Below are 8,549 nucleotides of genomic sequence, written 5' to 3' on the forward strand. Positions count from 1 at the left end.
TAAAAAAAAAAAAAAAAAAAAAGTTTACTTATTTATTTAAAAGGATTGGGGTGGGGCAGAGAGAGGTAGAGAGAGAATTCCAAGCAGCTTCCGCACTATTAGCACAGGGCCCAACATAGGGCTCAATATAATAAATCATGAGATCGTGACCTGAGCCCAAAACCAAGAGTCAGACGCTTAAGCAGAACCATGCAGGCACCTCTATTCTGCTTGGTTTCTTAACCAATCCATGTCATTTTTATAGTTTCCTGCAGATATTTTCAATTTTATCATTTATTTATTTAAACTGGGTAAGTGAAGTCATTTTATAATGAGTCCAAGAATTCCGATGCCCAAAGTCTGCATAGCCATTTTTTACTGCTGTTTCTTCCTTATGTTGTCTTACCCTCTTGTGCACCTGGTTACCTGTAACTGTGTCTTTGCCAATGCCCTTGACAACTGCATGTGAGATTTTCCCAAGGCCTAGACTGAGTATATCTCCTCCTGGGATGTGTTGCATTTGCTGCCATCAGAGTCGCTACTAATGTGATGTTAGGGTGATGTGGGGTCCAGGAGCAAATGGTCAAGAAAGAATTCTTGAAACATCTTCAGTGCATAAAAAGGTGGTTTTATTAAAGGACAGGGATAGGACCTGTGGGCAGAAAGAGCTGCACAGGGATTGTGAGGAGTGGCCAGTTATATACTTTTTAGTTAGTGGGGGTGAGGGATAGCGTAAGTCTCTAAGGAATTTGGGAGCAAGGCTTCTAAGACTTTGAGGGGCTAGCTGCTGGTAAGATAAAGCTATTTACTATTGTCTAGTAAAACATTAGTCATGAGACCCTTCAGAAGTATATCAGTGGGCTGTATGTTTGAAGGATGATTGCTAACATATATCTTGGGGGGTCAGAGATAAAGAGATTTTCTTGGGGGGGGTTCAGAGATAAAGTTTCCAAAGGGATTTTCATATGTTAAAAAAGACTTACAGGATCCTGGATTTCTGGCTCATGTCAAACTGAGGTTGCTTTTCGCCTCTAGTAAAGCATTAACATTAAGGCAGTTGGGTTCCTGGAGGAAGGTCACTCTACCTTGTCTCAAGGATTTGTCAAGGCGCTACAAGTTGTAAGATTTAATTTTACCTACATTTCTTTTGCCTTTGTTCTCATCAACTACTACTTGGGAGCCACCTCAAACCACATTTAGGCTGCACATTGAATTTTACCTACATATCTTGATTTCTACATTTCATTCCTATATTTCTCAAACCCCATTTAAGGTGCATTTGGGTGCAGCTCGCCCAGACTATAGGCACCCAGAGTAAAAATGCTTGTGGAGACTAGTCTGTGGCCAATTTTCCATGGGATCTATTTTTCCTTTTCCTTGTTTTTCTCCTGGTCTGCTCAGCTCCACGGTAGCATTTTCTCGTCTCCTATGGTTGTGAAGCAGAAGAACAGGTTGAATTCTGTTTAACTCTTAAACTGAGGGTGCTGCACTGAGGGCGTAGTTAAGTGCTATAGGGACAGTCTTCTCGAATTGCTGACTATGCTGGACTTGGACTTCTGCCCCCTTTACCCCCACAGGGCAAACACATTTAGCCAACTAATGTTGCCTTCAGTGCCCTCAGGGCATATGCAGCTTTTTTAAAAATATATTTTCATTTATTTCTAGGAGACAGAGAGAGAGACAGCGTGAGCAGGGGAGGGTCAGAGAGAGAGGGAGATACAGACTCTGAAATAGGCTCCAGGCTCTGAGCTGGCAGTCAGCACAGAGCCCGACGCAGGGCTCGAACCCACGAACCGTGAGATCATGACCTAAGCTGCTTTACCGACTAAGCCACCCAGGCGCCCCAGGGCATATGCAGCTTTAATGGCCTGCTTTTCCCTTCCCACTTCTCCCATTGTCCACATTATTCTGAAAACAGCCTTTTAGAAAACTAGCCAGTCACCACTTGTCCGTTCTTTTCAACTTCCCAGTTGTTTAAAGATGATGCAAATAATCTGGACTTTCCCTTTCTAGAAACAAGTCTTCTGCTAGAAGTTTTTAACTTTGTAATTAACAAAATGTCCAATAATTCAGAGATTTGTTTGCTTCGGGAATCTGACAATAAAAATGTAGGTGAGTAACCACTTGATTTTACTAAAGGATAAAATGTTTACTGTTAATATTCAACAACATACATAATTTCAATTGGCATCATTAGTCTGTAGCACTATATGAAATTCCAGTTACCCCTGATACCCAATGGCAAAAGTATTTGGAATCAAAGACACAAATGGTAACATCTACTCCCATCTAATCATATAACCTTAGGCTTCTATTTTCTCAGGTCTGAAATGAGAAGGTTGAACTCTGAACTCTGAAATGAGAAAGTCATTTCAGTTCAAAAAGTAATCTAGCTTCTTTCAGAGCTAATAGTCTGGGCTAATAATAGTTAGCTCTTTTCCCTGGGGAAGGGGGAGAAAGACAGGTTTATCCAGTTACTACTTTTTTTCTCCTCTTAGTGCAAAAAATAAAAAAAGAGAAGAATTTAGAGCAAATAAATCAATAAAATAACATAGAAAAATATGCTGAGGTTTTAGAATCAGGGGAAGAGAAAAGAGATGAATACACACAAATTTATCCCGTAGTGTCCTATAGTTGGGTCACGAAGTCTATGCAGAACTTTCTGGTGGCCCAAGCAGAAAAGAAAACTTGATTAGTTACAAACTCATATTATCCATAAGACAATAGCAAACTGAAGTAAAACTTTCCCTACAAACTTGTGCTGAGGAATCCTTCTCCTGTGGGTGTTACTGGTTTTCTAGGGCTTCTAGAAGAGTGGAAATGGTGTGGGGTGGGGGTGGGGGGGCTTTGAACAATAAAAATGCATTCTTTCACAATTCAAGAGGATGGAAGTATGAAATCAAGGTCTTGGCAGACACGGTTCTTTCTGGGGACTCTGAGGAGCTCCAGACCTCTCTCCTGGCTGCTGGTGGCCGCCAGAAATCCTTGGAGTTCCTTGGCTTGTAGCTGTATTCACTCCAAATTCTGCCTGTCATCACATGGCCTTCTCGGTGTGTCTGCGTCTCTGTATCCGAATTTCCCTCTCTTTTCTTTTTAAAGTTTTTTTAAAAAAATCTTTATTTTTTATTTGGAAAGAGAGAAAGACAGAGCACAAACAGCAGAGGGGCAGAGAAAGAGAGACAAAGAATCCAAAGCAGGCTCCCAGCTCTGAGCTGTCAGCACAGAGCCCGACATGGGGCTCAAGCCCACGAACCATGAGACCATGACCTGAGCTTAAGTCAGAACCTAGTGGACTGAGCCACCCAGGTGCCCCAGAAGTGTATTAATCAGTAACAGTCACTGCATCAACCACTTCTTTATACAAGACATAGAAAAAAAAAAAATACCTTTAACACTTATTCAAAGCCACAGCTCCTTGGAAGAACACTAGGTTTTAGAATTGGGACCAGATCATACTGGCTGAGTCTGAGCAAGATTTTGGGGTGAAGATCTGGCCATCTCCTTCCTCACTTTGGGTTACTGCTTGACTAAATTGCCCTATTTGCTTCTCAGTTTTAGCTAAAGTAAGTAGTTGGGCACAGTTTTTGTGCAGGAGCCTGGGGAAGAAGCTGGGACAATGGCGTATGCTTGGTTCTCTTTCCAGTTCTTGGGTCAGTTTTGAGTCCCTGCAGTTAAATGGGTTAGAGACAGAAGCTGTTCTCGAATGAATAGGGAGCCCCAAGGCATACAAATTTTGCTTTCGGTCCCAAGTTGTGGCACAGAGCACCAGGGAGAGGAGTGCTTTCTCCATCTCACTGTGGCACACAGCTCAGCTGTGGGGGGGGGGGGGGGGGGGNCTATATGTATGTGGGGGGGGGGGAGCCACTTGGTAGCAGCGGCAGTGAATAAGCAATTCCTTCTTCAAAAACATCTGGGCAGAGGACTTATATTAGAAAAACAAAATGGCGCATAAGACCCAGTTTTCTTCTGAGTAAATGTGAGGCAATTCTGGGGGTGTTTCAGGAACAAGTAAAAGTACTATCTGTTTTTTAAAATGTTTCATAACGGGCTGTTTTTTACTATAGCACAACAAAGGTAATATAAAATTTAACATTTTTTATCATTTTTAAGTGTACCATCAGTGGCAGGAAATATGTTTACACTGTGGAGCAGCCATCACCACCATCTATCTCCAGAACTTTTCATCGTCCTAAATTGAAACTCTTTACCTGGTAAACCCATTAAACACTACCTCCACATCCCTCCTTTCCCCCAGCCCTGGGTAACCTTTACCCTACTTTCTGTCTCTATGGATTTGACTACTTAAGGCCTCATATAAGTGGAATCATACAGTTTCTGTCCTTCAATGTTTGGCTTATTTCACTTAGCATAGTATCTTGATGGTTCATCCATGTTGTACATGCATCCAAGTTTCTTTGTTTTTAAAAGCTGAATAATATTCCATCATATGTATATACTACATTTTGTTTATCCATTCATCTGTTGACAACTAGGAGAATTTTAAATGTGGAGACTGAAGCTCAAAGCTATGTAGGTTGGAATGAACAAGTTACCAGAGTTCTGATACTAATGCCAACAGGAATCTTCTTGTAGCCATAGACCCATCATACCTGTGGACGTTCGAGTTACTGAAATGTTTAATTTTTTTCTTCTGGTATATGTCTTACTTTGGACATGGAAATGAAGGCCATCCTGACTAAAGCCCCCCAGCCTGGTAGTGAGTGGTCCATCCCCTTGCTTGCCTGTCCCATGATGATGATGACTGGATAGAGGCTCTGATTCTGCCAAGGATGAACCATGGACACTCTTCTTCTAAGCCACAGAAGGAAATATGGTCCCAGCAGCATCTGGGGCTGAGGCTCAGGGGTGGAGTGTCTTCCTAGCCAGTCAGATGGAAATAGAAATGAATCTCTTCTCTCTGCTATCTACAGGGTGGATGGCAAGAAATAAACACGTTTTATCTCAAATAGGAATTAACCCTCCTTTTATGAAAATAAGTCCTATTCTAAATAGAACCCTTTCAGATTTACTTGTTCTTATTCTACTAGTAGTTACACAGGATTCATAAATATATTACTGCTATTTGGCCCATCTGACTGATGGATTGTTGGCAGAATGTGATTTATGAGCTCAGAATGACACAGCTGGAGGGCTATTTGACTGTAATTACTTAGGGCTCTATTACCCTCTCTGCAAATGGAAAGTGTGCAAATCTGAAAGTGCCAATTGTTCCCAATTACTTGAAATATTTTCTGTAAATATCTAACCTCTTCCTGCATTATTAGCCAAATTGAAAGGAAATCATCAGATTAGTGTATGGAATATTCAAGTGAACAAATGCACCTTTAAAATTACTCAGTGAAACAATTAAGTGGTTGAAATATGATCATCAGAAATGATATCTGGATTCAATTAGGATGGTATGTGTTATATCTCTGATGGTCAATGAAATGTTTAATATCAAAACAAATAAAGAGCCACATAGAAAGTACAAATAACTTTTTATGAATGACAGTTTATTGTCATATCAAGGCATGGAAAGTCTACTTGATGGATATAAATAGCAAAAGAGAAACTCCAAAGCAAAACTCTTTTTTAAACAGTTTTCTCTCCTGATGACAAAAAGAAAAAAGCCTAGGAAAAATAAAATTCAAAACTTTGTGTCCTGGAGCGCCTGGGTGGCTCAGTCCATTAAGCATCCAACTCTGGCTCAGGTCTTGATCTCATGGTTCATGAGTTCGAGCTTTGCCTCAGGCTCTGTGCTGACAATTCACAGCCAGGAGCCTGCATCAGATTCTGTCTTCCTCGCTCTCTCTGCCCCTCCCCCACTCATGCTCTGTCTCTCTCTGTCTCTCAAAAAATAAACAAATGTTAAAAAAATTTTTTTTAATTAAGAAAAAGTTGTGTCCTTCCCACGGACACACACACACACATACACACACACACACACACACACATTTAACAGGCGTTTAGTTGTAGCAGCCTGCTAACTTGTTTAACTACAAGGAGGAATTTGATTTTGTTTATATGACCTTGTGTGAATACAGGAGGGCTAGACTTCTTGAACCTGAAGACGCTTCAAAGTGAGAGGTAGCAGCAAGTCTTCAGGTCACTCATGCTTGTTAGACTGAACTGCTGTGATGCTCTGAGCTCACCGTCAGGGCAGTGGGCTAATTGTCCTTTTTGGACAGCCTGTCCCGCGTAGGTGGACATCTTGGGAAAACTCAGAGTATCACAAATTCTCAGGGCTGGAGACTATCTTCTATACCAATGAATAGCCTGCATGTACTTATAAATTAGCTGTTCAGTGACCTAGTTCTTTAGTTATTCTTTCAGAGCGTAATCTAAATAGTGATACAGCATTCGGCCAAGTGACTCATGATGTTTAGCAACTTATCCATGGAAGACTTGTTCCCAGGAAATAGTTCCCCTGACCTACCTGATTTTAGGAATTTAGGACCCTCAGAAGACCATGTATTGGGTTGGCTTTACTCCTCTGTCACCCACCATTTCCATGTTTTACAGATAGAAGATAAGCCATCTCAGTACTTTCTCCTCCTGTAATTTCCTTATATTACACATTTCTTGGTCAGAAATAGAACAAATGTGACCATTTGCTGGTAACAGTGCCACATAACTGAAGAAAAAATAGTTACCCCTAATCTCTCCTACCTACATACATTTATGCCTACAATTTAGATCAATGAAATACTAATATTCCATATGCATCAGAAGAAACCCATTATTTGTCTCTTACTGTTAAATCCCTGGATAGTTTGTATTTCGTGATGCCCATTGATTGGCTTCTTTCCACTCTTGTTTCCACTTTTCTTTTCTTTTTTTTTTTTTAACTTTTTAAATGTTTATTATTTTTGAGGGAAAGAGACAGAGTGTGAGTGAGGGAGGAGGAGAGAGAGAGGGAGACACAGAATCTGAAGCAGGCTCCGAGCTCTGAGCTGTCAGCACAGAGCCCGACGCGGGGTTTGGATCCATGACTCTGAGATCATGACCTGGGCTGAAGTTGGATGCTTAACCGACTGAGCCACCCACGCGCCCCTTGTTTCTATTTTTCTATTTGGTTGATACTCTCAAGAGGCTCTTGAAATAGACTAACAAGAACCGAATGAAATTTGCCAGGCAGGAATTTCTTATATAAAGCAGTCTCTCACTGACCTATGGTCTTGCTCATATACCAAACTTAAAAACAACAAAGCCCCCTCTGTGCAAGGGGTCTTCCAATGCAACCAACCCAAGTGCCAATGAGTGTCCTCATTCATTCACTGACAGCACACATTGAGGGGAGTTTCCTTTCCCAGCACAGTCTAATAATGCAGTGATGGTCAAACTTGAGTAATGAAGAGCACTTACAAAAGAAAAAAAAAAAACTTCCTAGAGATTCAAAGATCCAAAGCAAAACCGCTAATATTTTATTGTATAAAAAGAGTTTTTAATTGTAAATGATCGCTGCTAAAGCAAGGGCAAGAGGGAGTGGTTTTTGTGACCGAGTCTTTTACATGGAAACCATGAGTATTTGGTTACCTTTTGAACCTGTACTATGGTAATTATTTCCCCTAACAGAGTTTAGGAGCCTGTATTATTTCCTATTCTCATTTTCCAAAGAACTGCAGATAAATGCTTGGCAGGACAGATATCTGAGGAAAGCGCCTGTGCTTTTTTATTTAAAAAATTTTTTTTAATGTTTATTCATTTTTGAGAGACAGAGAGAGACAGAGCTTGAGCAGGGGAGGGATAGAGAGAGGGAGATATAGACTCTGAAGCAGGCTCCAGGCTCTAAGTGGGCTCAAACCCATAAACCATGAGATCATGACCTTAGCCGAAGCCGGACGTTCAACCAACTGAGCCTCCCAGGCACCCCGAGCCGTGCTTTTTAAAAAATACTTTTATACTATGAATACTTGGGAGAATTAAAGGGAACCTTCCCCCACCTCCTCAAGAGTGTGTTCTGCTAACTATATGGGAAACTGTGAGTGGCACTTTGGTCACCAGGGGAGAGACCAAATGTTAATGTTTATTAATTTATTTTGAGAGAGAGAGAGCACGCGCACGTGAGCACACAGGTATGAGCATATGGGGAGGGCACAGAGAGAGAGGGAGAGAGAGAATCCCAAGTAGGGTCCATCCATACTGCCGGTGGAGAGTCCGATGCGGGTCTGGAGCTCACAAACCAGGAGGTCATGACCTGAGCTGAAACCAAGAGTCGGGTGCTTAGCTGACGCCCCAAGTGTGGGACTCTTGATCTCAGCTCAGGTCTTGATCTCAGGGTTGGGAGTTAGTTGAAGCTGTGAGTTGGGTTCGATGCTGGCAGTGTAGCCTACTTAAAAAAAAAAAAAAAAAGACCTGGAGGAGACTTACATGCATATTGCTAAATGAAAGAAGCCAATCTGAAAAGGCTGCCTACTATGTGATTCCACCTATATGACATTCCAGAAAAGGCAAAACTAGGGCCACGTAAAAAGATCGGTGGTTGCTAGGGTTTGGGAGGAGGTGAGGGAGGGAGGGATGGATAGGCAGAGCACAGGGCTGTGTAACTCTTCTGTACGATACTGTTA

This window comes from Crocuta crocuta, unplaced genomic scaffold (assembly GCF_008692635.1).
Source record: "Crocuta crocuta isolate KB4526 unplaced genomic scaffold, BGI_CrCroc_1.0 scaffold140, whole genome shotgun sequence".
Lineage (NCBI taxonomy): Eukaryota > Metazoa > Chordata > Mammalia > Carnivora > Hyaenidae > Crocuta > Crocuta crocuta.